Genomic DNA, 20,153 nt, shown 5'->3' with positions numbered 1-20,153 from the left:
CCGCCGGGAATCGAACCCGGGAACCCGGGCGTGGGAAGCGAGAACGCTACCGCACGACCACGAGATGCGGGCCTTTAAGTGTATTGTATTGTATTGTATTAGATAGAGGTTACACAAATGCCTGAAACACGAGCAATGACGACACAGGAAGCAGTCAAAATTTGGACGAAACAGACGGCCAAACTAGAGTGGAAGAATACAGCGTTACAAAGGCAGGTCTACACGTTAACAGGGGATATTGAGCATAGACAAGCCAGAACGGTGGAAACAAAAGCTGCAGTATACTGTTGCTTCTGTAGATGGTGTTACGGCTAGCCTAGTGGTTGCTTTGTCAGGTAAATCAGCAACGAGGATGTGTCAACGTTTACTGAGAATCTGGAAGTTACTGCTTGTTTTGGTAATTCACAATACGACGCACATACAGATATGTATGTGGCTGAGTTACGATTAGTGGGCGACACGAACATACATCTTACATATCATTAGAATTTGAATAAGGTAGGTACATTTTGACACATTAAGACGGAACTCAGCGTTACTGCAAGCTGAACAGTGCTGGATTCTTCAGAGAATAACTTTCTGAGATGTCCCTTAAATTAAATGACTTGATGGTAGCAATCTTAGATAGGATAAGGAAAATCAAGGAAAATCAATGCACAGACCTAGGAGTTGACACAGAAGGAGGAAGTGGATGAATTTTTTCTGCTGGAGATGGAGCACAGGCCGTCTGATTTATTTTTGAGAAGGCTCCCACTCGATATGCCAAGGCGAGTGTGGAGGGAAAATCCGAAGGATTTGGCTGCTACCATTAAGGTTGATACACAACTGGAGGGGGTGGGTATAGAAACGCGAGTAGGCCTACAGGATAAGCAGAATGTATTTTTCTCAGAAGCAAAATGCCGTAGCTGTAGACGCACAGGGTACATTCCGAAACAATGGCACCAACTGCGGTGTTATGAGTGTGAGATGGTGGGGTATCGGGCATGGGATTGTCGAAGCAGAAAGCAAAGCGAGCGGCATCATAATAACGTTTCGTTAAATGCCAATGAGAAATCCTCAGCCGCTGGATGGCGTTCCCTGTGGAACAGAATGCTGCGAAGGCAGCAAAGGCGGTTGAGGCGGGGTGCCGCTTTTGGGCATGGTAAACGGAACGGAAAGCAAGTTTTTAGTGGACACAGAGACTTGTATGTCAGTAACGTAACTAGTCTGGGCCCACTGGGTAGGAAGGGACTGTTCCCTCAATATACACCACTGGCTATCAAAATTGCTACACCACGAAAATGACGTGCTACAGACGCGAAATTTAACCGACAGGAAGAAGATGCTGTGATATGCAAATGATTAGCTTTTCACAGCATTCACAAATGGTTGCCCCCGGTGGCGATACCTACAACGTGCTGACATGAGGAAAGTTTCCAACCGATTTCTCATACACAAACAGCAGTTGACAGGCGTTGCCTGGTGAAACGTTGTTGTGATGCCTCTTCTAAGGAGGAGAAATGCGTACTATCACGTTTCCGACTTTGATAAAGGTCGGATTGTAGCCTATCGCGATTGTGGTTTATCGTATCGCGACATTGCTGCTCGCGTTGGTCGAGATCCAATGACTGTTAGCAGAATATGGAATCGGTGGGTTCAGGAGAGAAATACGGAACGCCGTCTGGATTCCAACGGCCTCGTATCGCTATCAGTCGTGATGACAGGCATCTTATCCGCATGGCTGTAACGGATCGTGCGGCCACGTCTCGATCCCTGAGTCAACAGATGGGGACGTTTGCAAGACAACAACCATCTGCACGAACAGTTCGACGACGTTTGCAGCAGCATGGACTATCAGCTCGGAGACCATGGCTGCGGTTACCCTTGACGCTGCATTACAGACAGGAGCGCCTGCGATGGTGTACTCAACGACGAACCTGGGTGCACGAATGGCAAAACATCATTTTTTCGGATGAATCCAGGTTCTTTTTACATCATGATGATGGTCGCATCCGTGTTTGGCGACATCGCGGTGAACGCACATTGGAAGCGTGTGTTCGCCTTCGCCATACTGGCGTATCGCCCGGCGTGATGGTATGGGGTGCCACTGGTAACACGTCTCGGTAACCTCTTGTTCGCACTGACGACACTTTGAACTGTGGACGTTACATTTCAGATGTGTTACGACCCGTGGCTCTACCCTTCATTCGATCCCTGCGAAACCCTACATTTCAGCAGGATAATGCACGACCGCATGTTGCAGATCCTGTACGGGCCTTTCTGGATACAGAAACTGTTCGATTGCTGCCCTGGCCAGCACATTCTCCAGATCTCTCACCAACTGAAAACGTCTGGTCAATGGTGGCCGAGCAACTGGCACGTCACAATACACCAGTCACTACTCTTGATGAACTGTGGTATCGTGTTGAAGCTTCATGGGCAGCTGTACCTGTACACGCCATCCAAGCTCTGTTTGACTCAATACCCAGGCGTATCAAGGCCGTTATTACGTCCAGAGGTGGTTGTTCTGGTTACTTATTTCTCAGGATCTATGCACCCAAATTGCGTGAAAATGTAAACACATGTCAGTTCTAGTATAATATATTTGTCCAATGAATACCCGTTTATCATCTGCATTTCTTCTTGGTGTAGCAATTTTAACGGTCAGCAGTGTAGGTTATGTCGGGTAGGGGACTATGATATGGAATCATTGGAGTCAGTATTGCTCAATTTCTGTATCGGAGCAAGCAATTTTCAGAAATATATGGAAGTATTACCGTTTACCACTCAGGTTAACTGCACAATCCTAGGACTGCATTTTCTGAATAAGTATCATGCAGAAACCGATCTTTTGCAGTATTGTATAAAACTTAGTGAGACGTCGTTCCAGCTGGGAGCAACAGCTGCAATTGGTGCAGTGCCGCAAGGATCGCCGATCATGAAGATGGAACCGAATAAACTGAGTGCACATTGCGCTCAATTCGCGTCATGAAATACCGAGATTTACAGAAAAATTACTTTGGATGATTGTGGGTAATGACCTACTGAACGATGTGTTGTGTATTATACGAGAAGAAGCGTTGGAACACACTGACGAAATACATACTTTATATTTTTATGCGAGTAGAAGCGTGCAGGCGTGCAGGAAATAATAGATGGAGATAACAGGCTTCTGGTGAGTGTGGATAATTTTGGCTCTGACGAAGTAGATCTAACAAAAGGTTTATTGACTGCCAATTTAGACGTCCTATATGAGGTCAAGCGGAGACCTTTTCCACAAGCAAACTATCAACGCATCTGCATTACGCGAGCAAGCAGAGCACGTAAAAGGAAGGGATTTGTCAACTATGGAGGCTTTGTTAATATGTTATGTGGATTTTTTAAGACCTAGTGGACCATTACCAGCGACATCCGAGATGCAGCATAAAATCCGGACGGGCAATAACCCACAGTCTACTAAAAGCCGTACAGATTACCAAGGCACCTACAACATACACTCCTGGAAATTGAAATAAGAACACCGTGAATTCATTGTCCCAGGAAGGGGAAACTTTATTGACACATTCCTGGGGTCAGATACATCACATGATCACACTGACAGAACCACAGGCACATAGACACAGGCAACAGAGCATGCACAATGTCGGCACTAGTACAGTGTATATCCACCTTTCGCAGCAATGCAGGCTGCTATTCTCCCATGGAGACGATCGTAGAGATGCTGGATGTAGTCCTGTGGAACGGCTTGCCATGCCATTTCCACCTGGCGCCTCAGTTGGACCAGCGTTCGTGCTGGACGTGCAGACCGCGTGAGACGACGCTTCATCCAGTCCCAAACATGCTCAATGGGGGACAGATCCGGAGATCTTGCTGGCCAGGGTAGTTGACTTACACCTTCTAGAGCACGTTGGGTGGCACGGGATACATGCGGACGTGCATTGTCCTGTTGGAACAGCAAGTTCCCTTGCCGGTGTAGGAATGGTAGAACGATGGGTTCGATGACGGTTTGGATGTACCGTGCACTATTCAGTGTCCCCTCGACGATCACCAGTGGTGTACGGCCAGTGTAGGAGATCGCTCCCCACACCATGATGCCGGGTGTTGGCCCTGTGTGCCTCGGTCGTATGCAGTCCTGATTGTGGCACTCACCTGCACGGCGCCAAACACGCATACGACCATCATTGGCACCAAGGCAGAAGCGACTCTCATCGCTGAAGACGAAACGTCTCCATTCGTCCCTCCATTCACGCCTGTCGCGACACCACTGGAGGCGGGCTGCACGATGTTGGGGCGTGAGCGGAAGACGGCCTAACGGTGTGCGGGACCGTAGCCCAGCTTCATGGAGACGGTTGCGAATGGTCCTCGCCGATACCCCAGGAGCAACAGTGTCCCTAATTTGCTGGGAAGTGGCGGTGCGGTCCCCTACGGCACTGCGTAGGATCCTACGGTCTTGGCGTGCATCCGTGCGTCGCTGCGATCCGGTCCCAGGTCGACGGGCACGTGCACCTTCCGCCGACCACTGGCGACAACATCGATGTACTGTGGAGACCTCACGCCCCACGTGTTGAGCAATTCGGCGGTACGTCCACCCGGCCTCCCGCATGCCCACTATACGCCCTCGCTCAAAGTCCGTCAACTGCACATACGGTTCACGTCCACGCTGTCGCGGCATGCTACCAGTGTTAAAGACTGCGATGGAGCTCCGTATGCCACGGCAAACTGGCTGACACTGACGGCGGCGGTGCACAAATGCTGCGCAGCTAGCGCCATTTGACGGCCAACACCGCGGTTCCTGGTGTGTCCGCTGTGCCGTGCGTGTGATCATTGCTTGTACAGCCCTCTCGCAGTGTCCGGAGCAAGTATGGTGGGTCTGACACACCGGTGTCAATGTGTTCTTTTTTCCATTTCCAGGAGTGCATAATGTAAGAATTAATCAATCAGCAGTCAGCTGGTGGCATTATTGAGGAGAGTGATAGTCTGTGGCGAGCAGCTGTTGTCATTATTCCAATGAACTCATCAGATGGAATGAAGAAATACAGGTTTTGTTGAGATTATTGATGTGCAAACGCAAGAACAATCATACTGCATAGCCGGCCGGAGTGGCCGTGCGGTTCTGGGCGCTACAGTCTGGAGCCGACGAACGCTACGGTCGCAGGTTCGAATCCTGCCTCGGGCATGGATGTGTGTGATGTCCTTAGGTTAGGTTTAATTAGTTCTAAGTTCTAGGCCTGATGACCTCAGAAGTTAAGTCGCATAGTGCTCAGAGCCATTTGAACCAGCCATCATACTGCATATCCCATTGCGGTTGGTTTGCCACCTGTTACAAATGAAGCGTAACAAGTCAGGTGTCTAAGCGCACCACACTTTTGACACAATATCGGAGCCACTCTGCTAGCTCATTTTTATTAATGATAGTTGTCTAAGAGCCTTGGAGCACCCAGTACGCACACTCCTGCCGCAGCTGACAACGGGAGGCCGCCAACAGCCAATAAAAGCTGTCCCTGTCAGACCAAGGCTGGCTGTTGTACTCTTGTCGCCGCTAGTGACGTCTGCACCGGATTTAAGTCTGTAGACATCCAGGGCCGCAATAACTTGCCTGTATCTATGTGTCGTGATAAGAGTAAAGACACTGGCAATTAATTGGATTTTGGGTATTAGTAGCGATCACCTGCTCGTCCTTCATGACTCCAAGCTCCACCACTGGTGCCCGCATCTCGTGGTCGTGCGGTAGCGTTCTCGCTTCCCACGCCCGGGTTCCCGGGTTCGATTCCCGGCGGGGTCAGGGATTTTCTCTGCCTCGTGATGGCTGGGTGTTGTGTGCTGTCCTTAGGTTAGTTAGGTTTAAGTAGTTCTAAGTTCTAGGGGACTGATAACCATAGATGTTTAGTCCCATAGTGCTCAGAGCCTCCACCACTGCACACACTGAAAGAAACCTAGGTAAAAAAAATGGCTCTGAGCACTATGGGACTTAACATCTATGGTCATCAGTCCAAACATAGGTAAGAGTGTACTTACAGTGGTGCGTGCTGCTGGTGATGGTTGGCGTGACGAACAAAAAGCTGATTCGTAAATGATATTAGCTGGTATTTTGCTTTAATCCTAGCAATTTTTACTGGGCTGTTAGCTCCCAAGCCCGCCTCTGTAGCTCGGTGGGCAGTGTATCTGATTGATATGTACTGACAGGACCTGAGTTCGATTCCCGGCCCCACCAAGCATTTTTCCTTGGCGAGAGGACTGGAATGGAGCGCACTCAGCCTTGTGATGCAAAATAAGGAACTGTTTGAGTGAAAAGGAGTGGCTCCAAGATCAAGAAAGTCAGCAACGGTCGTGTGGGTGGTGTGCTGAGCCCCCTGCCCCTCCAGACAACATCCAAATGACGCCCCAGGCAGACGATGAATCTGCGCTCCCACAGTCCCTATTGGCTCGTCTGGGGCCAGAAAGGGGAGCTTTGCCCTTTTCCCATTAGATCATAACATAACTGTGACCTCGGAAATCGTGACATATTCGAAAAAATAGCCGTGCGAAAAAAAGACTATAAATTTCATAGCTGTTCGTTTCACTCGCACAATTTTAAGATATGCTACTAGGTCCGAGAGGGTGCAAAATTCTTGCTGAGTTAAATTGAGGTTTTTTCCCCACAAACGTCAAAGCTGCTAAGTTTTCAAATGGTTCAAATGGCTCTGAGCACTATGGGACTTAACATCTGTGGTCATCAGTCCCCTAGAACTTAGAACTACTTAAACCTAACTAACCTAAGGACATCACACACATCCATGCCCGAGGCAGGATTCGAACCTGCGACCGTAGCAGTCGCGCGGTTCCGGACTGAGCGCCTAGAACCGCTAGACCACCGCGGCCGGCTGCTAAGTTTTCGGTGCCCTTGTTGTCTACTCGCATTCGGGAGGATGCCGGTTCAATCCCGCGTTCGGCCATCCTGATTTAGGTTTTGCGTGATTTCCCTAAATCGCTCCAGGCAAATGCCGGGATGGTTCCTTTGAAAGGGCACGGCCGACTTCCTTCCCCGTCCTTCCCTAATCCGACGAGACCGATGACCTCGCTGTCTGGTCTCCTCCCCAAAACAACCCAACCAACCTTGTTGTCTATACATGACCAAGCAGGTCTGTAATTAATACTATGACAATGATTAGATGGTTACTAACACAGCGCAGACTGCTCTGGGGGGGGGGGAGGGAGGTGGGGGGAGGGGGAAGATCTTGGAACCTTCAAGACAAGAGTCGCAAGTAAAAATGCGGAGTAATAAAAAGCATAACTTTTAAAAAATATTGTTCTATTTAGAGCACTAGTAGAAAAGTATTTTCATCCATCTAATTTTTATCACACTTTTTTTCACCAACAAGATGAAGAAAATGTAATTGTTTTTAAAACTTATTGACTTGCTCTTCAGACCAGTGATGGGATGGCGAGGCGCGGCGACTAGAGCGCACCGAGAATTCCTCGAGCCTCTAGTTCTCAAGCAATTCTCGAGAAGCTCACAAGAAACGGCTCGGCGGTGTGTGCCGCTGCGCGCCAATTGGCTGCGACAACATACGCCGCACCCCTGTTGTTTTATGAATTGAATGCCGCCGCTAGACAAGCACGCTCGCTGCTCGCAACTAGTATGTCTCAGGTTTCATTCGAGTAAAGTTGTTATTCACATCAATATGGACACTCGAAAATGAACATCATGGTGCTGGCAATACTTTCCGGAGGATGGAGATAACGTTACTTGCAACATTTGTCGTAAAAATGTCCGTAATGTATCAAAAAATACAACGGGCATGATAAGACATCTTAAACTGCACAATTTATCGAGCAATAAAACAGCGACGTCCGTGGATACAGAAGTTCATTCTTCCAATAGTGCGAGGCAGACAAAATATCCAGGTACGTATGGTACAAAAGGTGAATTCCGTGCAAAAGTTCGGATAGTGTCCGAAGCGGTCCGGCACGCTTAAAAAAACATTGATTTTTTAATCGTACTCCGATAACATACAACATACCCCAAAATCAAACCTATACTATCCTAGCTTTAGCACGATACGATATGTAATTTTATTGGACTAGTTGTCGAGAATAATGTATCCCCTTGCTGGAGCACTGATCTAAATCTTACGTTTCTCTTCATAGAGGGAAGTAAACGGCAACAACAGCTAGATGAAGCACTAGTGGCTGTGATAACAGACGATTTTCAACCGCTTTCAATCGTCGAGGACACTGGTTTTCGACATTTTGTTTCACTGTTGGACCCACAATACTCGATACCAAATCGAAAAAAGTTGCGCCTCATGATTGAGGACGATTACCATAAACAGAAAGAGGCTGTAAACTTGGCAGTGGAAAACTCTACTTGTGCTTCTTTAACGACCGATATTTGGACCTCACTCAATAGTGAGGCATATATTGCTGTAACTGGTCATTGCATTATCACTAATTGGTGCCTGAAAGCTTTAGCTCTCGACACATTCCGTTTCCCGGAGAGGCATACAGCGCTAAATATTAGTGAGGCGTTAAATAACGTGATTTCAAAATGGAACATTGAAAACAATGTTGTAAGCATCACAACTGACAACGCCATTAACATGACGGCAGCCGTACGACTTATTCACAGTGGCAACATACACTCCTGGAAATGGAAAAAAGAACACATTGACGCCGGTGTGTCAGACCCACCATACTTGCTCCGGACACTGCGAGAGGGCTGTACAAGCAATGATCACACGCACGGCACAGCGGACACACCAGGAACCGCGGTGTTGGCCGTCGAATGGCGCTAGCTGCGCAACATTTGTGCACCGCCGCCGTCAGTGTCAGCCAGTTTGCCGTGGCATACGGAGCTCCATCGCAGTCTTTAACACTGGTAGCATGCCGCGACAGCGTGGACGTGAACCGTATGTGCAGTTGACGGACTTTGAGCGAGGGCGTATAGTGGGCATGCGGGAGGCCGGGTGGACGTACCGCCGAATTGCTCAACACGTGGGGCGTGAGGTCTCCACAGTACATCGATGTTGTCGCCAGTGGTCGGCGGAAGGTGCACGTGCCCGTCGACCTGGGACCGGACCGCAGCGACGCACGGATGCACGCCAAGACCGTAGGATCCTACGCAGTGCCGTAGGGGACCGCACCGCCACTTCCCAGCAAATTAGGGACACTGTTGCTCCTGGGGTATCGGCGAGGACCATTCGCAACCGTCTCCATGAAGCTGGGCTACGGTCCCGCACACCGTTAGGCCGTCTTCCGCTCACGCCCCAACATCGTGCAGCCCGCCTCCAGTGGTGTCGCGACAGGCGTGAATGGAGGGACGAATGGAGACGTTTCGTCTTCAGCGATGAGAGTCGCTTCTGCCTTGGTGCCAATGATGGTCGTATGCGTGTTTGGTGCCGTGCAGGTGAGCGCCACAATCAGGACTGCATACGACCGAGGCACACAGGGCCAACACCCGGCATCATGGTGTGGGGAGCGATCTCCTACACTGGCCGTACACCACTGGTGATCGTCGAGGGGACACTGAATAGTGCACGGTACATCCAAACCGTCATCGAACCCATCGTTCTACCATTCCTACACCGGCAAGGGAACTTGCTGTTCCAACAGGACAATGCACGTCCGCATGTATCCCGTGCCACCCAACGTGCTCTAGAAGGTGTAAGTCAACTACCCTGGCCAGCAAGATCTCCGGATCTGTCCCCCATTGAGCATGTTTGGGACTGGATGAAGCGTCGTCTCACGCGGTCTGCACGTCCAGCACGAACGCTGGTCCAACTGAGGCGCCAGGTGGAAATGGCATGGCAAGCCGTTCCACAGGACTACATCCAGCATCTCTACGATCGTCTCCATGGGAGAATAGCAGCCTGCATTGCTGCGAAAGGTGGATATACACTGTACTAGTGCCGACATTGTGCATGCTCTGTTGCCTGTGTCTATGTGCCTGTGGTTCTGTCAGTGTGATCATGTGATGTATCTGACCCCAGGAATGTGTCAATAAAGTTTCCCCTTCCTGGGACAATGAATACACGGTGTTCTTATTTCAATTTCCAGGAGTGTAGAAATGCAATATGTGCCTTGTTTAGCACACACCATCAATTTAGTTGTGAAAAATTCTTTGAAAAGCAACGGTGAGCTCTGCATAATGCGGGAAAATGCCAGAAAAATTGTTAGCTATTTTAAAACAAGTTGCAATGCTAATGAAAAACTCCATGAGATCCAGGATCTACTGAAAAAACCTGTTCATAAATTGATTCAGGAAACCGAAACCCGATGGAACAGTACGTTTTATATGCTACAACCTCTAGTGGAGCAAAAGGAATGCATTGCAGCCTGTTTATCATCTTTGTATCCAGGTGTAGAGAACCTCACAGCTGACGAGTGACGAATTTTGAGCGAATGTTTATGTGTACTGGAGCGATTTGAAGTGGTAACAAGTGAAATCTCAACTGAAAACTATACTGTTACTTAAAATCCGTCTTGATTGCAAAAAAAAATTTTTTTTTAGTATTCATATGACCGGTTTCGGTTCATTCAGAACCATCTTCAGATCTGTAAAAATAATTATACTAATTTACTATTTTACGGAAGCAAATGTTTTTCATCCTATCTAATCAACATCAAATGTACCAGAACGTACCTGATATTTCAGTTACAGCAGTAACCCGTCCAAATCGAGCAACTTTCACATGCTACGTCACATAAAATTGGTTGGCAGAGTGCACGTCATTTATATTAATTATAACACTATTACCGACAGGTGGCGTCTGGTACATTTGTTACATTCCATTTGTACATACTGTATTCAGTACAGTACTGAATACAGTATGTACAAATGGAATGTAACAAATGTACCAGACGCCACCTGTCGGTAATAGTGTTATAATTAATATAAATGACGTGCACTCTGCCAACCAATTTTATGTGACGTAGCATGTGAAAGTTGCTGGATTTGGACGGGTTACTCCTGTAACTGAAATATCAGGTACGTTCTGGTACATTTGATGTTGATTAGATAGGATGAAAAGCATTTGCTTCCGTAAAATAGTAAATTAGTATAATTATTTTTACAGATCTGAAGATGGTTCTGAATGAACCGAAACCGGTCATATGAATAATAAAAAAAATTTTTTTTTTGCAATCAAGACGCATTTTAAGTAACACTATAAAATCACTGATTGCTGTTATCCCATAAGACATTATATCTGTTTTTGAAAACTATACCTCTCTTCCGAAAACTATTCCAATAATCAGACAGCTCATCCTAACCGTATGCAATGGGAAGTGGAGTACCACGACAGCACAAGAGCTACAGCAACATCTGCACAACTCACAAATAGCCCGGCTAGGATTAATAGAAACAAAGTACATGCCGTTGCCACAGTTCTCGACCCAAGATTCAAAACGTTACCATTTACGAATCCCATTCTTTCAAAACATGCCGTTGCAAGCCTAATTGCAGAGTGCACAAACGTGGTAGAGACCGTACAATCTACTCATTCGGCTGCTAACGACACTAACCACGAGTACCATTTCGTACAAAACGCCAGTAGTTCCTTATGTGCTTCTTTCGATGAAGAGGTTTCCAATAAAAATCTAATGAAAAGCGGTTGTGACAGCATAGACCTGGAAGTACAACGATATTTGAAAGAACCGTACCTACAACGCACGGATAATCCTTTACACTACTGGAAAAAAGGAGAAAACAGTTACCCAGGTCTAGCTGTCGTGGCAAAAAAATATCTTGCAATACCTGCAACTTCTGTTCCCAGTGAAAGAATATTTTCGAAAACAGGACTACTTATAAACAAACAAACAAAGAAGCCGACTAAAAGGCCAATTGGTTAATAAAATCATATTTCTAAACAAAAATCGACGGCAGTGCAGCAAATGGGATGTAAAAATGCCTTCTGCTGAACAACTTTTGTTTCCTTTCTTTCTTCAGTAAGTAAACGCATGTACGCAGTTTCTGTATATAAAAGGCTACAGCACTTTTCTTTTACGTTTAAGCATGCATGCATACATGCAGAATGTACAAGGTAATTTATTTTGTAAGAATAAAGCTTCTGTTTCATGCGAATTCTGTGCTTTTTTTTTTAAACAATTCTATGACTTTTGTCTTATGAGACATATACTAATACTTCAGTACACATTAATAACGGTAGTACAGTTGATATCAATCATAGAATTTCAAAGTTTTCCGTGCACATACTACGACGAGTACGACCACTGTGGCTCAGTGCTTCGTGTACTGAAGGTTTGCGCAATTTCTCAGAGAGCGCAGCACTGTCAACTTTTCGAGCGTACCCGAGACATTCTCGAGAAATTGCCTTCGCGTCGCCCGTTTCTCGAGCGCGATCATAGCCCATCCCTACTTCAGACACACTGGCACTAAGGAAATTATACGAATAAAGTTGTATAATGTACTGATTTTATATTTAACAACATTGTTATGAAGAAGAAACCAACAAAAGTAAATTATTCAGTTGGATCATGGTACAGGAAAAACTAATTTATATTTGCATACAGAGAATGATCTGTGACACACAATACTTATGGGTTAAATCATATGATAAGCTTTTAAGCAAATTCTTTTTTTTAATTTTCTTCTCAAGAGAGACAATTGAACATGACATTCTGTGCAGAAGACTCTTTCTCTTAAACTTTCACACCCAGAAATTGTGCAGCGATGAGTCTTATCATAACTAACAATCTCTGGCATGTGTGCTGCTCCTGTATTCCTTTTTTGTTGAGCTGTATGCGGCACAAGGAGCTTCCTTTTTGTTGGAGGGCTAGATATGGCATTACATGTTTTTATTATACTCTCTTGTGTTGTCATGTGCTCCTTTTTTAGCGCGGAGCAGCCACTGTGATACCTGAATCGTGAACTGCTTCTTTGTTTATTTTCAGAGCAGTGCAGCTCCGCCTGTACTGAATCCATCCGGCAGCACAGGCAAAACGAAAAACAAATGTAATATTAAGTGGACTCTCCGATTGCTACGAGGGTCACTCCAAAAGAAATGCACATAATTTTTTTAAAAAATCCATCTTTTATTCTACATGTTTGAAAGTTTTACATTGTGTAGATACATCCTTTAGGAACAATATTTTCATTTCTCCACATAATTTCCATCCCTCTCAACTGCCTTGGAACCAGCGCCTGTATACCCACGCTGTAAAATTCTGGACCAACCTGTTGGAGCCACTGTTTGGCAGCGTGCACAAGGGAGTCATCATCTTCAAATCTTGTTCCACGAAGAGAGTCTTTCAGTTTCTCAAAGAGATGATAGTCACAGGGAGCCAGGTCAGGACTGTAAGGCGGGTGTTTCAGTGTTGTCCATCCGAGTTTTGTGATCGCTTCCATGGTTTTTTGACTGACATGTGGGCGTGCATTGTCGTGCAACAGCAAAACATCCTGCTTTTGGCGATGTGGTCGAACACGACTCAGTCGAGCTTGAAGTTTCTTCAGTGTCGTCACATATGCATCAGAATTTATGGTGGTTCCACTTGGCATGATGTCCACAAGCAAGAGTCCTTCGGAATCGAAAAACATTGTAGTCATAACTTTTCCAGCAGAAGGTGTGGTTTCGAATTTTTTTTTCTTGGGTGAATTTGCATGATGCCACTCCACTGATTGCCTCTTCGTCTCTGGTGAAAAATGATGGAACCATGTTTCATCACCTGTCACAATTCTTCCAAGAAATCCATCTCCACCATTCTCGTACTGTTCCAAAAGTTCGCTGATTACCGTTTTTCTTGTTTCTTTGTGAGCCACTGTCAACATCCTGGGAACCCACCTGGCACAAAACTTTTTTGACGCCAACAATTTCAGTATTCTGCAAACTCTTCCTTCCGCTATCCCAACGTAGCGTGACAATTCGTTCACTGTGGTGCGTCTGTCAGCAGTCACCAATTCGTTAACTCTCTGCACATTGTCTGGAGTGTGTGCAATACGAGGCCTGCCGCTGTGAGGACAATCCTCAATATTGCGGTGCCCGCTTTCATCACGTAACCTGCTTGCCCACCGACTAACTGTACTTCGATCGACAGCAGCATCTCCATACAACTTTTTCAACCTCTTGTGGATGTTCCCCACTGTCTCGTTTTCACAGCACAGGAATTCTATGACAGCACGTTGTTTCTGACGAACGTCAAGTGTGGCAGCTATCTTGAAGACATGCTGTGAAGGCGCCACTCACGGGAACAGGTTGAACTAAGTCTGAAAACAAGCAGGAAGGATGTATCTACACACTGTAAAACTTTCACACATGCAGAATGAAAACTATTTTTACAAAAATAGTGTGCGTTTCTTTTGGAGTGACCCTCGTAGTTTTTGCAGTTTGCCTGCATGCTGTAATGACGCGCTCAAATAAATCGACTGCTCCCATATTTTCGTTGTAACTTTCAACTATTTGTGGTGTCTTGATGATGATTTACTTTCTCTCTTTCTTTGACCACTGCCTGCCTTGTCCCATAGGAATTTTGCATTCTGCAGACGAAGTAAGGAATACTTGTTTGCTGTCATACCATCTGACAACAGAAATTAGTCAGTCTCCTCGTATGAACTGGTCAATTGCACTAAGGCCTGCCTTTCTCATTTCATTGTGAGGCTGTAGCTTTCACCACCATGAAGTTCAGCTTAGTTGTATGGTTCCAGCTGCCTTACAATCTAGCTCTAAGTGGAGTGTCTAACAGCTCAGTGGATGCAAGTATCTCTCCATATAAATAATAGAACCTGCAGGTAATGTATTTGCCAATTTCATCACAACTTTGCCTCCAATAATTAAAAATCAAAACATTCCAGTGCTGCATCAATATTTCCACCGCACATAAAGAAATCCAAAAGAAGTCAATTTCGTGACATACAAATGGAATTTTTCAAATTACATGGATTTGGTTTGTCACCAATATACTGTCTCATTGTAGTTTGTTCCCAGGATGGAGCAATCTTCTCATCTAAGGATACTTTCAATTCCCTTGGATTCTAAAAGCAGCCAGATTTTACAGTTTCCGTATGGGGCGTCTCCAGGGCCAGCTTAAGGCCCAAGCGACATAAGCTGTCGCTTGGGGACCCAAGAGGGGAGGGATGCCAGTGTCAACCAAGAGCAAGACTTGTATACAGCACACATCACAACGAGTGAAGGGTGTACGAGGTAAAGGGCGTAGGGGCTGGCGGGAGTGGGGGGAAGGGAGGCGCCAAACTACAATGTCACTTGTGTGGCAAAGTGTTCTCGAACTGGTCCTGGCCGTATCTTCTACAACTTTTCAGCTAAACATAGATCTATTAGGCGAGCAGTGACTGGGACCAACAGTTTTCAAGGCACTCCTTACAGGAAAGAAAAAATTCCTCGACTTTTTGTACACATATCATGGGCTCTGATACCCAAAACCAGTACTTTTGCACTCTAGAATAGTACAAGATATGACATCTTAATAGATATTCCGAAAAGTATCTTTATTTCTTCAGCTTTTGTGTTCAGCTGTTGTGTTCAGTGATTTTTCCAGTATGAATGAATGACATCTGGTTTGCGTATATGGAGATCAATTCAAAAATCCTTGCTGTGATGTATTTTATGAAGTACTGGTATGGTTGATAGACTTTGCATTCCCAGACTGCTTCTTGAAAAATGAGCAAATGGCAAGGGCTCAGACACATCTGTGTGACGGTAAGGAGAACAACTTCGTCGTTGGGCAGAACTGATATTGAATCTGTCACGTTCGAGTCGTCATCAGACGGCAATACGACATATGCTGTGCCTGTACGTGCAACAAAGGTCTCATCATCCTCATCAACGCTTCACATTTCATCATGTTCTGTTTGGTTCCCATCAAAGTTGTATGGCGTTTTTAGCTTATGAAGCATCTCATCTTCTGACACGAAGAAAAAAGTTATTTTATTTTACATTCAATCAAATCATTATTCCAATTTTATTAATATTATCATTATTTATTGTTGTTCTTATAGTTATTCACTTATTATCACCGAGTAACACCAGGATCTGCCAAAACTGATAGCAAATTATTGCTGAAAACGTGCAAATGAACAAATCCGTTGTCTCATATACGACACACACGTAAAACTCGTGCTACAAAATAGTGGAAAGTTCATGGTGGGGCAAGTAAAAGTGATCTGGAGAACAGAGTTGCTGGGTACACAGAAAAAAACAGAGGAAAGGAAATACATCACTAACCTGACTATAGCAAATGGTGAAAGTGACCACCACTCGTCTCTTGGCGCTTTTGGGCCCTGGTTGGAATCTGGATTGCTTGAAATGCTGCAGTCTCATTCGAAATATTCTGCTGCAGTTATTGAAGGCTGTGAGGGTTGTTGCGATGTACCTTAGACTTGAAGTCTCCCCACACAAAGTAATGGCACACTGACAGATCATGTGACCTAGGTGGCCAGACCTCAGCCAATAATTCTGTCAGGCATGAAATTTTTGTAAGTGTGCTACAAGATTCCTCCCGCTGTATGGGCAGCTGCCCCATCCTAATGGAAGTAACTGTAGGTCTTTTCCTCCTCCATTAATGCTGCCACAAATGGTTCCAAAATGTTGGCAATCTAGCGCACCGAAGTCAACGTCTGATGAAGGAAGATGGGACCGATAATGCGGCTTGCAGACACTGCACACCAAACACCAAACTTCTGATAATGCAATGGCGTTTCGTGGAAGTTAAGCGGATTCTCTGTTGGCCAGAATCTGTGATTCTGTGAGTTGGCATAATCATTCAGGTGAAACCAAGCTTCATCAGACATAAGTAACAGATGCATGTCCAAGTCATTCATTGCTGCCTCAGTGAAATGCCATTCACAAAACTGGATGCGCTGAGAGCGTCTGCTGGATTTAATGCATGAACAGCAGACACTCGGTAGGGGTACGTGTGCAGGTATTCGACCGCATCATCGATGTGATATGCCGGTTTCTAGTGACATGTGTTGGGTTGAGTTGGTAGAACTCTGAAGCATTTTCTGGTGAACTGCCGCCATGTTTCAGAATGTTTTTGGACTTGTTCAAAACAAATCAACACCCGCTGTTCCACTGTGAGTACCATCGTCCCCTTTGCACTGTTGCACTCAAACTGACACAGCCCGCCTTACGCTCTGAACCGGTATGGATCACGTGGCGGGTGTACACGTGATGTGCGCTTCACGGGTGTGTATATATGCGTACATTCACATCCAATCGTATCCACTCGACCAGACCACTTTTATTTGCCCTACCCTGTACTATTTCAGTGCTTCGAAGGACATTCTGTTAACAATGAAATAGGATCGACTCAAGGTAGACAGGACGCGCATAAACGAATAAAAACAGCCCCTTGCACAACGTTGTGTCGACATCTTTTTGCTGTTCCTCGACTGCAGTCGTTAGGGAAACAACGACTGACTGCAATAACCGACGCCGCAGGGCGCTGAAACGTTCTACGGTAGGTAGTGACACCTAGCGGAAGGTGAGGAAACTGTTGGCATTACGTAGGTTCTGCATGCAGACCGAGGCCCACGACGCAGATGAAGTTACGTTTACAGCACGCGGGAAGCGAAGTGTTTTGAATCAGTGTGAACCTAACATCCACAGATCTGTGTAACTCGGTCAGTAATAAAAGTGAATAGTCAGCTATAACAGTTAAGGTGCAATGATTGTGTGGCATGATTGACAGGGAGAGCTCTTCTGAGTTTGTTCGGCCACCTGGTGCATTATTTCAATAGAAAGAACTTTGGCGACATGCTCGTCGATGAAGATAAGATGAAATGCTTACGACGATACAACACACACTCTCTGAAAAAAGAAAATCTCCGACCTGGCTGGGAATCGAACCTGGGACGCCACGATCTAGAAGCAGTGCCGCTAACAACTTTTTCATTCTCTTTTTTCGTCGTTTATTCGTCAGTGTGCGTGTGTGTTGCATGACTGTTTCAAAGTTCATTGATGAGAACTTCTTTTTTTATTATTGGAGGACCTCTCAGGTCCCAACCCAACCACAACCTTAGTAATCGTGACATATACGGCAAAAACAGCCAAATATAAGTGACAACCCGGATTATAATAGTGAGCGATTCTCATTGGCTAGCACATGATAACGTATTGCCAAAGGCAGCATGGCACTACAGCCATATATCACTTATAATACATATATAAATCTAACTACAACGTGTCAAACTGTGACGGCAACGTTTCTGGCTGACTAGATGCTAAAATGATAACTCACTTGTTAATATTGTGAATTTCCCATAAACTATAGCGCTACATATTAAGTACTTATATAGTAGGTCGCTCAGCTTTAACCCTAGCAATACCAACACATTTTCCATAATGCGCGTTGCCCAATCAAAAAATATAAAAGTATTTATTCGTTGTTGACTTATATCAACAAAATACTTTTTAAATGCGTACTGATGTGTAAGTACGGTCGATAATATCATTACACTTTCAGTAACGTTTACTACCAGTGAGGGGGGGGGGGGAGGGGGGGGATACTGACTGGTCTGCTCTACCACGAGGGATTCCTACTATCACCAAGGAATGTAGATCTGAAGATGATCTCTGTAGTAGATCGAAACCGGTCATCCATAAATAAAAAGTAACAAGTTATTGCGACCACGACTGTGTGTACTAAATAAATTAAATGTTTAGTTTAACTTCAAATTAAAAATTTAAAAAATGGAATCTGGCAGAAGAATTCATTAAAAACAATAAATATGTTTTTCAAAATTTTCAAGAAATACGTAATTCTATGTTACTCCAACAGAATAATTCACTTATTCCAAATGAACATATATCTCTTTCTCAATATCCGCAATAATCTACAGAAAATAAATATATACCTGTGGATCAGAACTTACCCCTCGGTTGCTAACAGACTGCTCTTCAAATTAACGAGCGACTCAGCTAAGAATATCTCGGTGGTCCTTCCGGTTTATCCCACTGATAAGAGAAGAGGTGTAGCCTTTCTCAACACAGCAACAGTTGTGGCCACGATGTGCGAGGTCTTTGCACTTACCCGCGGCTTTTTAAACCAAAGATCAGCCATTGGGGTCCGAACAGCGTGATACGTTAAAAGCAAATGCCGGTACCTAATGCACCCCCAGCGGGTATCGGCAGCTACATCTTTGCCGCAGTAATGGCTTCTCGCCATCCGCCACGAACCGCATGCGTGATCGATGCAAAAATTCGAACCGCTTCGTTAGCCAACCCGCAAGCCGTGAAACAGAGTTGCGTGTGTCTGTAATCTGCTCACAAGGACAAAGTCAATACTTTCTCTGCTGCACACGGTGCAAAGAGCCGCTCTCGTGAAGTTAAATGTGGAGCTTCGTGGAAGGAAGTCGAATGGCTTCTCCAGCTCACGAAGCATCTCTTATTCTGACACTACGGAATAATGTTTGTTTACTTTACTTTCCTTATCACTGTTATTAACGTTTTTTTAGTTGTTGTTATTATAGTTACTTCACTTATTATCGTTCAATAACACCGGAATTTGCCAAAATTGACAGCAAATTACTGCTGAATATGCACAAATGAACAAACGTTTTTACGAAATACAAATCCACTGTATCGTATACGACACACACGTGAAATTTATGCTACAAAATAGTGAAAGGTACTATCTCAGTGCTTCTTAAATGTAGTAAACAGTGTCTTGCAAAAACAAGAAATTTTTGCAATATTTCGTAAGAAATTTCTACACTAACATTGAAATGGAAATTCACTTGCAAAATAAAACTTATACTGTACCTTGAGAAACATTTCACTGCCGTCAAAGACGTAGTATAAACTGAATATGATTTGAATGTCATAGAATGTGTAGTGTAGTTGCCTGTTTAGCTACTACTTGAAACTACCTACTTGATAATCCCTTTCCTAGAAAATCTTTATCTTCGGTTTTTGTGCATTAACATTTTCATTCCTCTACATCGACGTTATTTTTTTTACAATGGGTCGTGGTAACTCACTGTGCTATCTTAAATTTAGTTCAAAAATGGTTCAAATGGCTCTGAGCACTATAGGATTTAACTGCTGAGGTCATCAGTCCCCTAGACTTAGAACTACTTAAACCTAACTAACCTAAGGACATCACTCACATCCACGCCCGAGGCAGGATTCGAACCTGCGACCGTAGCGGTCGCGCGGTTCCAGACTGTAGCGCCTAGAACCGCTCGGCCACCCCGGCCGGCTTTAAATTTAGTTCCGAGCAAT

The 20,153-nt window shown here is 45.1% G+C and overlaps 1 protein-coding gene across 1 annotated transcript in view; it reads right to left on the bottom strand.

Annotated features, from left to right (window-relative positions):
• LOC126183722 (glutamate receptor ionotropic, kainate 5-like) overlaps positions 1-18,995 on the bottom strand; it is a 266,934-nt gene extending 247,939 nt beyond the window's left edge. The window contains exon 1 of the mRNA XM_049925913.1: positions 18,803-18,995. The gene's annotated coding sequence lies outside the window, so the exon portion shown is untranslated. The remainder of the gene's footprint in view (positions 1-18,802) is intronic.
• Positions 18,996-20,153: the final 1,158 nt, after the last annotated feature.

The sequence above is a fragment of the Schistocerca cancellata genome, chromosome 4 (assembly GCF_023864275.1).
Source record: "Schistocerca cancellata isolate TAMUIC-IGC-003103 chromosome 4, iqSchCanc2.1, whole genome shotgun sequence".
In the NCBI taxonomy this organism is placed as follows: domain Eukaryota; kingdom Metazoa; phylum Arthropoda; class Insecta; order Orthoptera; family Acrididae; genus Schistocerca; species Schistocerca cancellata.
Note: the sequence above shows the minus strand (reverse complement) of the source record. Positions and strands in the feature narration are given on the sequence as shown.